The sequence below is a fragment of the Bos mutus genome, chromosome 21 (assembly GCF_027580195.1).
Source record: "Bos mutus isolate GX-2022 chromosome 21, NWIPB_WYAK_1.1, whole genome shotgun sequence".
In the NCBI taxonomy this organism is placed as follows: Eukaryota; Metazoa; Chordata; class Mammalia; order Artiodactyla; family Bovidae; genus Bos; species Bos mutus.
In genome coordinates this window covers 63,924,914-63,943,646 of record NC_091637.1, presented here as the reverse complement: position 1 = coordinate 63,943,646, position 18,733 = coordinate 63,924,914, and the positions used below count along the sequence as shown (strand labels likewise).

Sequence of the window (18,733 nt, the reverse complement as noted above, 5' to 3'; positions counted from 1 at the left end):
TCTCCAGATATAGCGCCTTCAAACCCACCTCTCATAGTTCCAAGGATAACCGGGTAAAACGCAAATCTGATGACATCAGGTCCTCACATAAAGCCCTCTGAAGAGGAGGGCTCTCCTGCGGGAAGCGGTATAAAGCCCTCCCAAGCCTCAGCACTGGGGAGCTTATTCCTGGCACGTGCCCCGGCCGGTCTCGTCCCCTGTTGGTCCATCCCTGTCCCCACCCCACGCCCCCAGCACGTGGGAGGACCACTGTCAGGCCCTGTCTCTGCCGGAGCCTTTTCAGCATACGCCCAGCAGCACGTGCACGTCAGGCCCCCCACCCCAGGTCTGCAGCTCGGATCCCACGACAAGGTCTGTTTCTGGGTCTGCCACTGTGGGCTCCGCGAGGGGAGTCACCAGGTTTGACTTTATCTTCCCGGCAGCCTGGGAGTGCTCAGCCCGTGTTTATTTTCCTATGGCTTTGTATGAAGCTTTCTCAACAGCTTTTTCTTTCTTTCTTTTTAAATAGAAAGTGCATCCTCTTTTTTTTTTAAATATTTATTTGAGGCACACAGGATCTTCAATCTTCCTCCTGGGCATCTGTGACCTAGTTCCCAGACTAGGGATTGAACCCAGACCCCCTGCATTGACAGCACGGAGTCTTACCACTGGAGCCCTAGGGAAGTCTTTGGACAGTTCTAACATGGGATTCCGGATAGAGGGGTTGCTGCTGCGTGTGTGTGTTTAAGCAAAACCTCTGTGTTTAAGAAAACTCGCGAGTCATGAAGAATTAAAAGACTTTAAATTAGCAAGCTCTGTCTGGGGGCTGCAGGTGCCAGCTCTGCGTCTCTTCTCTGCCTGCCCTGTGCACGGTCCAGTGTGCTGTGAGCTCCCCAACCCTCCCCTCCCTCACAAATGGGGGCGCGCCACATGCCTCGCTCGACGCTGGAGGTGTGCAGCCTGGCTCCTGGATCCATATTCCCCTGAAACTGCACACCACGTTGTGGTTTAAGCACGTTGGACTTTCTCAGCGACCCTGTTAATAATTTCCATTAGTTTTTCAAAAGGGCTCCAAGTCACCAGAAGGAGCATTCCCACTGCCCCAACAGAAAGCACAGGGGCTGCCTCGAGCTAGGGGCTGCTGCTGAAGCCCTGTCATGGGGTGTTCCTGCTCAGGGACCACTGCCCACACACATGGGGGTTAAAGGGGGCAGAGTCTCCACGGTGCTCTCGTCAGGAACAGAGAAACCAGGAGTAATTCACAGAGCGTTTGGAAACCTCCAAAAGCAGTGAAACCCAATACAAAGCAAGGAAACTGCACAAATCTGGAGATTCTATTTGGCTCAGCAATTTCGAGTCCATTTGCTAAATGCAATAATGTAACAGAGGTCTGAGTTCCTCCTCAGTTCAGGGGGACTCAGGAGCTGCAGGGTCCAAAGCCATGCCTTGAGGCACATGTGACCAGGAGCAGCAGAAATGGGGCAGGTCTGAGGAGTGATACTAGTGTAAAAGACACACCAGACTTCAAAGACTTAGGACCAAAAGTCATCTAATAATAGCTCATCAGTAATTTGTATGTTGATTACGTGTTGAAATTATAGTATTTTAGATACAGTACTTTAGATAAGATTGCTGAAATTAATTTTATCTGTTCCTTTTACTTAATAGGGCGATTAAGTATTTAAAACACTGCACATGGCTCCCACTTGCAGCTTGGGTTCTGTTTCTGTCGGTCAGGGCTGCTCTAGAGGACACGGCACCACTATTCACTAACCTCTGATTCAATTCACTCTGTCAGTGCTTAAGTAATTGATTCCCGCCTTAGAAATGTTCTACTCTCTGCAAATCAAAAGCAAAACTTTCAGAGAGAGTTTTCTAAGACAGGCATTCGCATTTTCACAAAAATAAAAAACTGTTCGCCAACGAGTATCTGAAAAAATACACTCACTAAGACAAATTGATCCATCGGGTCCAAATCCACGGTGCAAGCCACTTGGTGATATACTATAGAAAATGTCATATCCGGGGTATACGTCTAATAATCGTCTCTCTCTAAAGACTTTTCCTGAGCACCTACTGCATACTGGACTCTTCACATCTGTTATCATTCTTTCCGTTTTAGATACGAGTGAACTGGAGCTAGGAGCAGCTCAAGGCCACTGGCAGGTGGCAAGTTGCCCGGGAGCCAGGCCACGGTACACGGCGTGCTCCACTCCCCCTCCTCTCCCCACACTGTAATGAAGGCACAGACATCACGCCTCTGGTTAGGGAAGCTGTCCTGTGAGGCAGACGTGGGAGGCTATCCATCACCGCATTGAAGGAGGGCATTCAAAGCCGTGTGAAGGACTTGCCCACATCTCACGGCTTGCTGGAACACAGTCTCACACCCAGGCGTTCTTGTAGCTTTTAAATGTATCCTCTCCGTGCTGCCACACACCACTTCCTCCTTTAATTAATACTGTGTTCCTGAAGGTCTTAGAATTAAAGGGGACATCAGAAGGTGGACTATTATTGCCAATAATAGTCACATTCATATTCAAAGACAAAACATACATGACTGTACATTATATATTCCTACATTATGAATGTAGTAACGACACCATGACTTTTTAGTGTGAGACTTCACACATTCGTCAGCTCTTCCATGCTCACCATGCCATGCTAATTTGAAAGAGGGAGAACCTGAGGCACAAGACAGTTGAGTGACTTTGACGAACGGAGCTACTCGTGGACCAAATCAGAATTACACGTGAGGACAACAGAGTTAACCGGGGAAGCCTTTCCTCTTGGTCTCTAACTCCAGCGAAGGTCTGACTGACTGATGTATAAACTTCGAGGTAGGTAGGAAAATGTCAAAGCAAAAAGAGCGGGAAGATACATAGAAACGGTTAACTTCTCGTGAGGGAAGTGCGTTTACCGTGTGTGGGAGTCTGGTCTGGCTTTGCTCTGCCCTGTCTGGGCCTCGGGTCCTCAGCTTTCCCGGGGCTGCACTTCCCCTCCTTACAGGGCAGGGGGAGAAAGGCAACAGAACAGGAGTCGTCAGATTAGAGTCCTAGACCCAGCTCTGCTGAGAGCTACCCTGGCGATCATGCCCAAGTTCAGACCCTTTCCCGCTCTGTTTCCTCATCTGTAAGAGGGAGGTAATTCCTAACTTGCTGAGTGTGGTGTTAATTAAATAACGTATTATAAATAGAGCTCTTGGCACTTAGTAGCGGAATTTACAGAAGCTGTCCCATCTGTATCCTATGGTCTAGCTCTGAATGATAAACGAAGATATAATAACTATAAATTGCCCAAGACACAGAGGGTGTTCAGTAAATATTACTTCCCTTTCCCGCTGGAAATGCCTCAAGGGACCCCAGTGAAAATTAAAAGTACTTAAATACTGGGTCCAAAAATGTGGCTCCTAGCGCAATGAGCCAGAGGAGAGCTCAAGAGCTTTTTCAGTTCTAAAGATGCCTTTTCTTCTTCTGAAAGTACCCCCCAAGCCCTTCACAGACTGTCTTCAGACGAGATCCTGAGTCGCCTGAGCATCCTATTCTCTGTTTTAAATGTGTCTGCATCAGTCAGCTTGGGCGGCGGTAATGAAATACCACAGACTGGGTGTCCAGCAGTCGCAACTCCCTTCCTTATAGGAGGAGGAGGCCGAAGTCCAGATAGAGGTATGGACAGGCAGCTTCCTTGAGAGGCCTCTCCCCTGGCCTGTGGATGACGCCCCTCCCTGCACTTCACACAGCCTTCCCCTCTGCAGGTCTCCTGGAGACTCTGCTCTTCTTAAAGGAACAGTCCCAGTGGACGAAGCCTCCAGCCTTATGACCAGTTTGACCTTCAGTACCTCCTTAAAGGCCCCATCTCCAAATACAGTCACACTGGGGCTGAGAGCTTCGACCCACAAATATAGGGGGACACAATTCAGTCCACAAGTGTCCCAGACCACAATCCTCTGTTGGAAGCCTAATGGATACAATCCAGTGGACGTGCTCTGACAGTTGTGAAGATTACCGGGGCACTCATCTCCTCTGGAGGTAAAAACGGTACAGGTTTTACTCTGTTTTTATTTATCTTGCATGGTTTTGAATTATTTGGGATTCTTTAGGTTGTAAGTGACAGACACTAACGGGGAAAAATGGAATAAGTTCATACAGTGCAAAAAAGATAAGGCTCTTGGCTAAGTCTGGATTGAGCAGGACGGCACACGGGACACCCAGGCTCGACGACGCCAGGCGAGTTCCGTTTCTTTGGCCTCTGCTGAACCCTACCACCCTCTCTGGCTTCATTTTCAGACGGTCTTTACCCACATGGTGGGAAAGAGGGCTACAATGACTTGAGGCTTTCTTGATCCCGACATGACTGCACCTTTCCTAACAGCTCTAGCCCAGCAGGGGTTCCACAGAGGACTCAGTCACCCTGCACCTGAGCCAGTCACCACGGCAGGGGCTGGGTCGTGGCCGGCCCACACAGACTGCATGACCGGGCCAGGTGACCAGGGGCGGGCTGCTGCTTCCCCTCTACCTAACCCGCCTCTCCAGAAACGGCTGTGCGCACAACACAGCCTCTCTCGAGGAGTAACAGCGCTATTCCAGGGAACAAACAGGTGTGCTAAAACATAATTTGGTTGTCTCTCTCTTTAAAAATCTCCTGGGACTTCCCTGGTGGTGCAGTTGATGGGAACCCACTTGCCAAGGGAGGGGCCATGGGTTTGATCCCCGGTCCGGAAAAATTCTACAAGCTGCAAAGCAACTAAGCCCATGAGCCACAACTACTGAGCCTGTGCTCCAGAGCCCATGCTCCGCGACAGGGAAGCAACTGCAGTGAGAAGGCCATGGGTTGCAAAGAAGAGCAGCCCCTGCCGGCCGCAACTAGATAGCCTGTGCACAGCATCAAAGACCCAGAACGGCCAAAAATAAACAAACAAAAATACCCAGACTCTCGATATTTGTGCCACATCTGACCTACTGAAATACCCTTAAGCTCATCTCTGTCTCTCTGGCCGGGTGCTGAAACACAACTCCCCTTCATGGACCACAGACCTGTTGCGGCAAAGGGGCTTGCGCAACTCAAAGAAGTGACGAGCCACGTCGTGCAGGGCCACTCAAAACGGATGGGTCCTAGCGGAGAGCTCTGACAGAATGTGGTCCACTGGAGGAGGGGATGGCAAACCACTCCAGTATTCTTGCCTCGAGAACCCCGTGAACAGTATGAAAAGGCAAAAAGATATGACACCAGAAGATGAGGCCCCCAGGTCAGAAAGTATCCCATATGTTACTGGGGAAGAGCAGAGAAATAGCTCCAGAAAGAATGAAAAGGCTGGGCCAAAAGTGGAAACGACGCTCAGCTGTGGATGTGTCTGGGGGTACAAGTAAAGCCCAATGCTGTAAAGAACGACACTGCCTAGGAACCTGGAATGTGAGGTCCATGAATCAAGGGAAATTGGAAGTGCTCAAGCAGGAGATGGCAAGAGTGAACATTGACATCTTAGGAATCAGTGAACTAAATGGACAGCAACGGGCAAATTTAATTCAGATGAACATTATACCTACTACTGTGGGCAAGAATCCCTTAGAAGAAACGGAGTAGCCCTCATAGTCAACAAAATGCAGTACTTGGGTGCAATCTCAAAAATGACTGAATGACCTCGGTTCATTTCCAAGGCAAACCATTCAACATCACAGTAATCCAAGTCTATGCCACAACCACTAATGTCAAAGAAGCTGAAACTGAATGGTTCTGTGAAAACCTACAAGGCCTTGTAGAACTAACATCAAAAAAAGATGTCCTTTTTGGACTTCCCTGGTGGTCCAGGGGCCAAGACTCCGTGCTCCCAATGCAGGGGGCCCAGGTTCAACCCCCGGTCAGGGAATTAGATCCCACATGCTGCAACTTTCTTTGGCATTGCCTTTCTTTGGGACTGGAATGAAAACTGATCTTTTCCAGTCTTGTGGCCACTGCTGAGTTTTCCAAATTTGCTGGCATACTGAGTGCAGCACTTTCACAGCATCCTCTTTCAGGACCTGGAACAGCTCAACTGGAATTCCATCACCGTCACTAGCTTTGTTCATAGGGATGCTTTCTTAGGCCCACTTGACTTCACATTCCAGGATGTCTGGCTCTAGGTCAGTGATCACACCATCGTGATTATCTGGGTCGTGAAGTTTTTGTACAGTTCTTCTGTGTATTCTTGCCATCTCTTCTTAATATCTTCTGCTTCTGTTAGGTCCATACCATTTCTGTCCTTTATCGAGCTCCTCTTTGCATGAAATGTTCCTTTGGTATCTCTGATTTTCTTGAAGAGATCTCTAGTCTTTCCCATTCTGTTGTTTTCTTCTATTTCTTTGCATTGATCACTGAAGAAGGCTTTCTTATCTCTTCTTGCTATTCTTTGGAACTCTGCATTCAGATGTTTATATCTTTCCTTTTCTCCTTTGCTTTTCTCTTCTCTTCTTTTCACAGCTATTTGTAAGGCCTCCTCAGACAGCCATTTTGCTTTTTTGCATTTCTTTTCCATGGGGATGGTCTTGATCCCTGTCTCCTGTACAATGTCATGAACCTCATTCCATAGTTCATCAGGCACTCTATCTATCAGATCTAGGCCCTTCAATCTATTTCTCACTTTCACTGTATAATCATAAGGGATTTGATTTAGGACATACCTGAAAGGTCTAGTGGTTTTCCCTACTTTCTTCAATTTAAGTCTGAATTTGGCAATAAGGAGTTCATGGTCTGAGCCACAGTCAGCTCCTGGTCTTGTTTTTGTTGATTGTATAGAGCTTCTCCATCTTTGGCTGCAAAGAATATAATCAATCTGATTTCGGTGTTAACCATCTGGTGATGTCCATGTGTAGAGTCTTCTCTTGTGTTGTTGGAAGAGGGTGTTTGTTATGACCAGTGCATTTTCTTGGCAAAACTCTATTAGTCTTTGCCCTGCTTCATTCCGTATTCCAAGGCCAAATTTGCCTGTTACTCCAGGTGTTTCTTGACTTCCTACTTTTGCATTCCAGTCCCCTATAATGAAAAGGACATCTTTTATTGGGTGTTAGTTCTAAAAGGTCTTGTAGGTCTTCATAGAACCGTTCAATCAGCTTCTTCAGCGTTACTGGTTGGGGCATAGACTTGGATTACTGTGATATTGAATGGTTTGCCTTGGAAACGAACAGAGATCATTCTGTCGTTTTTGAGATTGCATCCAAGTACTGCATTTTGGACTCTTTTGTTGACCATGATGGCTACTCCATTTCTTCTGAGGGATTCCTGCCCGCAGTAGTAGATATAATGGTCATCTGAGTTAAATTCACCCATTCCAGTCCATTTCAGTTCGCTGATTCCTAGAATGTCAACATTCACTCTTGCCATCTCTTGTTTGACCACTTCCAATTTGCCTTGATTCATGGACCTGACATTCCAGGTTCCTATGCAATATTGCTCTTTATAGCATCGGACCTTGCTTCTATCACCAGTCACATCCACAGCTGGGTATTGTTTTTGCTTTGGCTCCATCCCTTCATTTTCTTTCTGGAGTTATTTCTCCACTGATCTTCAGTAGCATATTGGGCACCTACTGACCTGGGGAGTTTCTCTTTCAGTATCCTATCATTTTGCTTTTTCATACTGTTCATGGGGTTCTCAAGGCAAGAATACTGAAGTGGTTTGCCATTCCCTTCTCCAGTGGACACGTGCAGCACTTCCAGGCTTCAGCAATATGTGAACCGTGAACTTCCTGATGTTCAAGCTGGTTTTAAAAAAGGCAGAGGAACCAGAGATCAAATTGCCAACATCCGCTGGATCATGGAAAAAGCAAGAGAGTTCCAGAAAAACACCTATTTCTGCTTTATTGACTATGCCAAAGCCTTTGACTGTGTGGATCACAGTAAACTGTGGAAAATTCTGAAAGAGATGGGAATACCAGACCACCTGATCTGCCTCTTGAGAAATCTGTATGCAGGTCAGGAAGCAACAGTTAGAACTGGACATGGAACAACAGACTGGTTCCAAATAGGAAAGGGAGTACATCAAGGCTGTATATTGTCACCCTGTTTATTTAACTTATATGCAGAGTACATCATGAGAAACGCTGGGCTGGAAGAAACATAAGCTGGAATCAAGATTTCCGGGAGAAATATCAATAACCTCAGATATGCAGATGACACCACCCTTATGGCAGAAAGTGAAAAGGAACTATAAAGCCTCTTGATGAAGGTGAAAGTGGAGAGTGAAAAAGTTGGCTTAAAGCTCAACATTCAGAAAACCAAGATCATGGCATCTGTCCCATCACTTTATGGGAAATAGATGGGGAAACAGTGGAGACAGTGTCAGACTTTATTTTTCTGGGCTCCAAAATCACTACAGGTGGTGACTGCAGCCATGAAATTAAAAGATGCTTACTCCTTGGAAGGAAAGTTATGACCAACCTAGATAGCATATTCAAAAGCAGAGACATTACTTTGCCAACAAAGGTCCGTCTAGTCAAGGCTATGGTTTTTCCTGTGGTCATGTATGGATGTGAGAGTTGGACTGTGAAGAAGGCTGAGCACCGAAGAATTGATGCTTTTGAACTGTGGTGTTGGAGAAGACTCTTGAGAGTCCCTTGGACTGCAAGGAGATCCAACCAGTCCATTCTGAAGGAGATCAGCCCTGGGATTTCTTTGGAAGGAGTGATGCTAAAGCTGAAACTCCAGTACTTTGGCCACCTCATGTGAAGAGCTGACTCATCTGACAAGACTCTGATGCTGGGAGGGATTGGGGGAAAGAGGAGAAGGGGACGACAGAGGATGAGATGGCTGGATGGCATCACTGACTCAATGGACATGAGTCTCAGTGAACTCTGGGAGTTGGTGATGGACAGGGAGGCCTGGCGTGCTGCGATTCATGGGGTCGCAAAGAGTCGGACACGACTGAACAACTGATCTGATCTGCTGCAACTAAGATCCAGCGTAGCCAAATTTTTTAAAAAGTAAATATTAAAAAAAAAAAAAAAAAGTCCTTCTCATCACAGGGGATTGGAATGCAAAAGCACAAAGTCAAGAGAGCCTGGCATGCTGCAGTCCATGGGGTGGCAAAGAGTTGGACACAACGTAGTGATTGAATAACAACAACAGAAAACACAAGTGACTTATCTGAAGTTGGTAAGATGCTCTGACACGTCAGCGCTCCCCCACCGGCACTGGTATGCAGAAGTGCAGCGAGTTTCTTCTCCTGACAGCTAGGCTTTATCACGGAAACATCAAGAGTAATTACATCGAGAGGGTGTTGTATTAGAAATTCCTTAAAAAAGAAACCACAGATGGGCACATCTGAGAATCAGCAGTGCTATTAAAGAAGAAGAAGAAAAAAAGCCACCACATGCACACTGTTGAATGAAATTTACCATTTTGGAACTGTCCAAAAATTTCTAGCTGCCAGGAACATATCAGAAAAACACAAAATAAACTGCCTTAGCAGTCCAAATTGGAATACAACAAAGTGAGTGAGTCTTGATTTTCCATTAAATTCCAAAAACAGAAAACCTAGCAAAAATACAATTTACGGGGACGTCCCTGTTGGTCCAGTGGTTAGGAATCTGCCTTGTAATGCAGGGGACATGGGTTTGACCCCTGGTCTGGCAACTCAGATCCCACATGTGGCATCAATTAAGCCGACACGCCACAATGACTGAGCCCACACGCCACAACTAGAGTCCATGAGCCACAACTAAAGATCCCATGTGCTTCGATACCCAATGCAGCCAGATAAATAAATATTTTTAAAACACACAAAACACAATTGAGAAAGAAAATTCAAGAAACAAAGTCTCATTGTAAAACATTTCTCAGTTGTAACATACCAGCTACAGAACCCTGAGACCTAAAGACAAAATCCACTCATTCATCCAACAACTGTTAACTGTTCTTCAAATAGCTGGTAGATGCCATGTTGGGTACTAGAGTGGAAATGAACTTGGTAAACACCAATTGGAAAAAGAAAAAAAGTATGAATTTTACTGTTAACAAAGCATTTCTGCATATACAATCCCACTTTTCCTCACAATAATATTTTACAGATAAGGCAAGTGAGACCCAAAAAGAATCAAAAGCGACTTGCCCCAAATTACAATACATAGCCGGTAAGAGCAGCAGCCTGAACTCACACCTAAACGAGACTTCAAATCTCAGGCCTCGTCATCTTCTTCCGTTTATGCGTCTTCCCCTGAATATTCTCTTCTCCTGGCATTCTGCAGTCCATGGGTTTGCAAAGAGTAGGATATGACTTAGTGACTGAACAACAACTCTCTTTCCTCCCTCTTCTAATTCCGAGGCTCAGATTCTCCTTCCCATACAGCAGTATTTTTCCAGAGTTTAAACTAAAAATTAAGTGTTAGGCGCTATTGGTGGGGAACCTGCCTGACAGTGCGGGAGATGCAGAAATACTCGGGTTCAATCCCTGGGGCGGGGGAAGATTCCCTTGGAGGAGGAAATGGCAACCCACTCCAGTACTCTTGCCTGGAGAATGCTATGAACGGAGGAGCCTGGTGGGCTACAGTCCGTGGGGTCGCAAAGAGTCAGACATGACAGAAGCGACTTAGCATGCATGCAAATGTTAGGCAGCAAAAATCCCTTCATCAAACATACATGGGAAACTCAGGGGCAAAATTCACACATGTAATAGCTGCCCCTGCAGGACTTACCAGAGCTTCATGCTACTCTGCGGGTTGGGGGTGGGGGGTGGGGTTGTGCAATTTTTCTGACCAACTGACCACAGAACTCTCTTCAGCCACAAAGCCCCTCCTATGACTAAGACAGTAAAGGCACAGGTCCCAGAGCCAGACGGCGCGGGTTCAAGCGCCAGCTCGTGTGGAGCTGGACAGACACGACAAGGCCAGCAGCTGCCTCTTCGGACTCCGATGAGGAAAGTGCTGCACATGTTCACGCGAATGCAGCTCTCAGCAGGTCTCACTGATCACAGTCAGGGCTCAGCAATGCAATACAGTCACTTACCAGGGAAGCATTACATAAAGCACAAAGAGCCAGAACACCTCACAGACTCTGTTTTACAAAATTAGGGTCAGAATGATAAAAACAAGCACTGACTTTTTAGTTAGAAGACACAGGTCAGATTTTCAGCTTTACCGATTAAGCAGATGTGTGAGAAAGGGATCTAACCTCTCTGAAACTTAGGTGCCCCTTACATAAAATAGTAGAAATAATGCCGAGCTTCGAGGATTGCTGGGAAAATTAGAGATGATAACAAAAGTGCCTGGGATATAGTGGGTACAATTGCACATGTGTTATCTTGTTTGTATTTGAATCCTGAAGAATCAGAATATTTTCATTAAAATATATAAGGACTCTTTAAATTTCACACGCATTTTTACTAGCTCAAACCCTTTTAACTCCCTACAGATTTGAACATCTACCACCTGGTCCCTTTCAGGCCTTTCTCCTGATCTTCTGCCCGGGCACAACAGGGCCTGCTCCCCAGATTCAGGACCTCTCTCGAAATTCCAATCTCGGCTTCATGCTCAGAAGTGAAAAGACGTCAAAAAGGCAGCAAATTGGCCTTTTTCCTGCCATTTCCCCTTCTTGGCCTATAACAATGACTGGCATATGGCAGGAGGTTCGAAATAAGTAATAAAAATGAGTAAATAAAAAGTGCTGAGAAGCTGGGCTGCATCCACTCTGCTCAAGTGTGACAGATGGAATGAAGAGGATACTGTTCTGCCTTCAAGTATCCTTACCAAGTCAGGAAGATAAGAATGAGAAGCACAAGCTATTAGATTGGGTGCTCGACACCCTGAGTGATGCATGGGAGTTTAGTGAAAAAGGGAAAGTTCATTTGGGCCACAGTGGTCAGAAAAGGCTCTAAAGGAAGTGTGTGCAGTGCTGGGTTTGGAAGGGTTTCATAGGAAGAAGACAATGGTTCTGACAGGGGCACAGTAAAGGCACAGAGTGGGTGATTAAACAGCTAATCCCACTAGGGAACCCTAATTAAAGAAAGAGGTACGTGAGACCCCGTATTAATGATCACTCAAGAAAGCAAGTTTGCTCACCCGTCAAAGCAAGCAGGCTTGCTCAGCAACAAAACCATGCAACAGAATATTGAGATGTGCCCTGAGCAGGAAATAACTGATGGAATGAGACACACCTCCTTCCCCGGGAGGGGTGAGGAAGTTAATGATTCCTGGGATATGCTCCTCGGCACACAGGAAAAAGAAAAAATATAGGGAAAGGGTGACATTACACCGAAACCTGAGGCAGGTGCCACCCTCCGGTGTGTGCGACTCTCACTTGGCTCACGTCCGTACGCCACTGCAGTCCAGTCTGGCCATCTGGGGACAAGAACATTCCCCGCCCGACAAGGAGGAGGAGCTGGCGGTAGAAGTGTGAGGTCTACCCAAGAGGCAGGGAGAAGGTGGTCCTCGCCCCCTCCCCACTTTTCCTGTGACGATAAACCCGTGGCTCACTAAGTTCTGGGCAGTGCTCCCTGGCCCACCTGCTTCTCTCTCACACAAGTGTCCTCCACTCACTAATAAACCCTTCCTTACCTGTCACTCTGCCTCTTGTCGAATTCTCGCTGTGCAGAGCCAGAAGAACCTACAACACTCTCCTAAGTCCCGAAACACGCTCTGCAGTTTCAGTTCAGAGACAGGGAAGCAGAGCAGAACATGCAGATCTGTGACTAAACCCGTTTAAGGAGCAGAGGGAAGACTCCTGGGAGTCAAGGGTTAAGGGAGAGCACGCAATCAGGCCACAGAGTGCTGCAGCTGCAGAAGGAGCTGGACTGGCTGTGGACGGAGTTCTCAGTAAAGGACTGGCCCCCAAACACCAGACCGTGTTCCTTGGAACGCCCACCGTTCTGTGAGGCAAAGCTGTGTTCACATTTTTCTGCCAGGGCAGAGTGAGCTTCATTCACAACAGGGACCTGATTATCGTAATGCCCCAAACAAGGGCAGGAAAACAGTTTTATCAAGAGCAGCACAGCGGATCTTCCTCTGTCCACTTCAGGACTCTACTGCGCTCACTTCTCAGTAAGTTGGTGGATAAGGAAAACACAGTCTTCACTCTGGCTCCAAGGTTCATTTGACTGTGAAAGCATCCTCTCTCTAGGAAAAAGGATTTCACCTCTGAGCCCAAACACGCCTTTAAAGCGTACAGTCTGCTTGGTGTCCTGTATATCCAACCACACAGTTTTACCTGTCTCTCCCTTCTCCAGAGGATCTTCCCCACCCAGAGATCGAACCTGCAGGGTCTCCTGCGTTGCAGGCAGGTTCTTTACTGTCTGAGCCACCGGCCCCACTGGTGGAGCTTCTGAAGAGCGGGAGCGGGCCCTGGAGGGACATCCACCTTCCGCTCCAGGTTCTCTTTCCTTCGAGCCTGTGCTCCAGGTGGCCCAGGGGTGCTCGTGGAGCTGGAAGAGCTCCCAGTTTCCAGTTTCCTCGTGGGCCTCCACAGGTAAACACGGGCTGTCTCTGCTCTCTTCCAGCCCCTGTGCTGATGAAGATGGAGGCTGGGCTAGTCTAAGAGACACACGGCAGGATCAACCCTAGCATCTGGCAGGCCCTGAACTGACAGACTGGAGTGAAAACACCTCCTCTCACCTCTAATTGGGTCTGGGATGACCTCCTGACAGCCACATGACCAGTCACCAAACCCCACACAGCCCACAAACCAGCAGGAGGTGAGTTCCAACTCAGGGTTGTGTCTATGAGTCACGCACACTCAAGACATGTGGTTCAATCTGCGGCCAGAGGCGCCAGGTGAACTTGAAAGCACATGTTAACAGCACCTGTAATTATCCAGAGCTCCTGATTTCCCCAAGCTCCTGCATGGCCGTAATCTTGTTTTTTTATGAACCATTTCTATTTTCCAGGTGGACAAACTACATCCCAGTGAAGTTAAATGGCGTATCTAAGGTAACACAGTGTCACCAAAACGTAGGATCTGCAGGTTCCCGAGGTTCGGGTTCTCCCCGAACTCAGCTAGGCTGAGGAGCAATGGTGGGCTCGTGCGTGAGCCCCACTTCTGAGCACCTGGACTTGCCGGGTGTGAGGAGTGACCTGGGCTCCGTGTTTCAGTTTCGGTGGGCCCTCCCAGGAAGGGACTGTTACGAAGGACCCCCAAGTTGAGGTCTCCAGTGGCTCCTGATGCCCGATAGAACTACCCTGGGATGGACCCCACCACATCTACAACTGCCCCTCCACCGAGTCCCCACCCGTTAACTCCCTCTGCCCTCCCCCAGAAGGGAGCTCACACCCTGAACCTGTCCGTGTCAGCTCAGCAGCCAGCCACTGCGCGTGTCAGTCTCGGGGGATGCATCAACGTGACCGGAGGAACGCAGATCCAGAGTCCCGGGCTGGGGCTGAGTCGGCGGCACTGGGGCAGCACTGACGCTGGCCGTGGGATGTGGCTGTGCTGCCCTCGGTCGGGGAGCACGCAGGCCCAGTATGTCAACTGCAGGGAACGCAATTAGTCTCTCAGCCCGGTGAATCCGTGCGTCAACCAAGCCCAGACCCAGGCTCCTAGCTGATGAGTCACATCACGGTCGGTTCACTGTGTCATAAACATTTCGGCAGCAAACAGCATTATCGTCCAAGGACTGACTGCTGGCACTCTGAGTCTGAATGCCAAGGAGACGGGGTCATGAGAGAAGCTCCTCGTCCTCAGAGGGCTCAGGCCTCTTTCCTGGCTCCTACGTGATTTCTCATCCAGGATGAGGGTCTGAATTAAATGCTCTGCTGCTTAAAGTAAATTAAAGGAATGAATTTACTGAATATCTACTAAGTGCCAGCGTGCGTGTGTGCTAAGTCGCTTCAGCCATGTCTGCCTCTTTGTGACCCCGTGGACTGTAGCCTGCCAGGCTCCTCTGTCCATGGGATTCTCCAGGCAAGAATACTGGAGTGGGTTGCCATGCCCTCCTCCAGGAGATCTTCCCAACCCAGAGGCTGAACCCGAGTCTCTTACATCTCCTGCACTGGCAGGCGGGTTCTTTACCACTAGTGCCACCCGGGAAGCCCACTAAGTGCCAGGAACCCTGCCAAATGCTTTATGTAAATGATCTTGTTTAATCAGCACAGTCACTCTAGGAGGTAGGTAATCCCCCATCTTATAGACTGGCAAACTAAAGCAAGAACTGAAGTAACCTGCGCAAAGTAACAAGCCGGCAATGCAAAACGCATGGCCTCCCACCGGTAAGACACGAACTCCCTAAAGGTGAGAAAGGTTTACCTCGGCAAAGCAGTGACTCAGGGCACTTCTCAGGGCAGAGAGAAGTGACCATCACGAGAAAAAGACAACCAGACTGGGTTACTCTGAAAAGAATGAGCAAAAGCCTTCTCCTCAGGTTTCATCAGCCACCATCGGGCTAAGACCACACCGCCCCCGCTCCCAGGGTACAGCTCCTGCACGGCTGCCAGCAGTCCCTCCTTTCTTTCCGCCACCTCCCCTCAAATCTGAAGCTGTTCTAAGACGTGCTCCGAGAGACGCCTCCTCCTGCAAGTCTCCCTAGTGTTCACCATGGCAAAACCTCGCCTCGTCCTCCTCCTGAACCACAGTACCCTATCTGGAACCGTCTGGAATCGCTTCTGGTTTTCCCCGGGTTCGTTTTGTCTTTGGCTACCCTCACCCCATGCTTTTGGTGTTGGTTAAGCACCTTCCCAGGACTCAGAATGACACAGATTTGCATCTTCTACTCAATAACCTCAGATACACAGATGACACCACCCTTATGGGAGGAAGCAAAGAGGAACTGAAGAGCCTCTTGATGAAGGTCAAAGAGGAGAGTGAAAAAAACTCCCTCAAAACTCAACATTCAAAAAATGAAGATCATGGCATCCGATCCCATCACTTCATGGCAAATAGATGGGAAAACAATGGAAACAGTGAGAGACTTTATTTTCTTGGGCTTCAAAATCATTGCAGATGGTGACTGCAGCCGTGAAATCAGAAGACGCTTGCTCCTTGGAAAAAAGCTATGACCAATCTAGATAGTATATTAAAAAGCAGAGCCATTACCTTACCAACAAAGGTCCGTCTAGTCAAAGTTATAGTTTTTCCAGTAATCATGTATGGATGTGAGAGCTGACCATAAAGAAGGCTGAGCATCAAAGAATTGATGCTTTTGAACTGTGGTGTTGGAGAAGACTCTTGGGAGTCCCTTGGACAGCAAGGAGATCAAACCAGTCCATCCTAAAGGAAATCAGTCCTGAATACTCTTTGGAAGGACTGATGTGGAAGCTCCAATATTTGACCACCTGATGTGAAGAGCCGATTCATTAGACTAGACCCTGATGCTGGGAAAGATTGAAGGTGGGAGAAAAAGGGGACAACAGAGGATGAGGTGGTTGGATGGCATCACTGACTCAATGGACATGAGTTTGAGCAAGCCATGGGAGATAGTGAAGGACAGGAAAGCCTGGTGTGCTGTGGTCCATGGGGTCACAAAAAGTCGGACACGACTGAGTGACTCAACAACAACAACAACTGATGCTCAGCAAGTGGTTTGTTGGGTGAACGGTTATCCTAACAGGAAAAAGGCCCTCCTGCCTCCAACAAGGCACCACACAGGTCTCTGAACCTAAACAGCTGGAGACTCTTTTGCAATCATCCTAAGTAACTAGAGCAAGAGTCACACAGACCCAAGCTGGTCTCCTGTTCTAGGGCTCCTTCCTCTGGGTAATGAGTGCAGCTGAATCTTTCTTCTAATTCAGTTTTATTTTGTTGTTTTCCATATAAGAGACCACAATGCTAAGCAAAGAGAAATGGGGGATGGAAACAGTTTAATAACGCAGCACCTTAACCAGGTAACTTTCAAATACAAGCATTTATCACAGCGTTTTATAATTTACACACTGCTTTCCAGTATGTTATCCTCAAAACAGCCCTCTTCCTCTGTGTGAGGTAACTAAGAGATGAGATGGAGTGACTTCTGCAAGGTCTTGGCTTTTACATCCACACTGTATGGACTGGACTGGAGTCTGGTTCCACAACACCGCTTCTCTTTGAGTGAAACTCAGCAGCTGTGACATTTATTTAACAATGGAGGATAGGCCAGCATTTTTACATATATCTGTGTTGCCATCCTACAGCTAAATTATTTGTCTTCCAAAATAACTTTTGCTTGTGGCTGGTCAGACCAGCAGCAGGTGAAACTGTCAAGTCACTGAGACTTGTCTCTTCTCATCTCTGCTGCTCTACTTTCCCCTCCCTCTGCCCTCACTGTCCACCCACATCCTCCACCCATGTGCCCCCACCGCCCCCTACCAGGGCCTGAGTGCTAGGAAGCCCTGGGGAGTAGGACAGCCCCCCTCCCCCAGTTAGAGACCATGACTTAATTCAGTTAAAGTTACTCTAATACAAGTACTGGGGCTTCCCGGGTGGCTCAGTGGTAAAGAATCCGCCTGCCAATGCAGGAGACACAGGTTCGACCCCTGGATCGGGAAGATCCCCTGGAGGAAGAAATGGCAACCCGCTCCAGTATTCTCACCTGGAGAATCCCCATGGACAGAGGAGCCTGGCGGGTGACAGTCCATGGGGTCGCAAAGAGTCGGACATGAACAGCACCTGAGCACACACAAGCCTGATTCACACGAGAGCTGAGTCTAGGTTAACAGCTGGTGGTGCTGTCAGAGGATTAAGATATGCCTCCTGGCCTCAAAGGGTGCAGACTTCAGTAGGGGAGAAGGATGGGACAGGAACTGTCACACAATTACACTGCAGTAAGTACCACACAGACAGGTAAGGAGGAGTGAGGAGCCGCGGAGCTGGAGGTCGGGTGGAGGGTCAGTCGGTCCTGCCCTACAAGCGGCCCTCTGCTCCTCTTCTGTTCCCCACCCTCCCCACACCTGGGGAGGTGAGCCGAGTGCCTGGAGCCACTGCGGGCTCCGGGCCCAGAGGAGAGACTCAGAAAGGCTGTGCTGGCTGGGAGACACAAGGTGAAGTCACAGGATGGCGTTCTCGGCACAGGGTATCTGAGAAAGGAGGACTGAAGTGAAACTGACCAGACCCCCACAGCTGGGTGACTTCAGGTAACCTCTCGGAGCTTCTGTTCTCATTTCCTTCACTCACTTAGCAAACACTGTTTCTGGGTTGGAGGTATGTGTTTTGGGACTGTCCATGTCTCCATAAAATGATACTCGGGTTCAAACTACGAGGGGCAAAGCAGCTAGTGGTGTCTGGTGCACAGTAGGTATGAAATGATCTTGTTTCTCCACTTCCCCATCGCCTGCCCAGCATCAACTCAATGGACCTGAGTTGGAACCAACTCCAGTAGATAGTGAAGGACTGGGAAGCCTGGTGTGCTGCAGTCCATGGGCTTGCAGAGCTGGGCACGACTCAGTGACTGAACACCGACAACGGTGTGAACGTCGCTGTACCTAAATACCTGTTTCCTCAAGAGATCACAGGGCCTGGAAGACGAGAGGCACTGAGCTGGCTTGGGCTCTGGACACTGGGCCGTCTCTTGGTTCGTGAGCTTCAGTGGTATCAGGGTGTCCCTGATACCACTCGTTGTAATTCATTTCAGTATTCCAGTGAAAGGGCAAGAAAAGTTGTGACACTTCCTAAGACTAGATATAAATTTGAATTATCAAAGAACGAGTCTGAGTTTGAATCCCATCCTTCCATAACAATGTTTTATTTAAAAATATAACACAACAGACCCAGAATAGTAACTTCCCATTTTTCCATGACTGACACATTCCAACTGTGGATCACACATCCTGGAGCTAGCACTGGGAATAAACCACAACAAGGAGCAGGGATTCTGAGAGGCGGGAGCTTCTGATTTG

At 48.1% G+C, this 18,733-nt stretch overlaps 1 protein-coding gene across 1 annotated transcript in view; it reads right to left on the bottom strand.

Annotated features, from left to right (window-relative positions):
- Positions 1-18,733, bottom strand: part of EVL (Enah/Vasp-like) — a 149,169-nt gene that overhangs the window by 87,111 nt on the left and 43,325 nt on the right. The gene's annotated exons all lie outside the window — the stretch shown is intronic.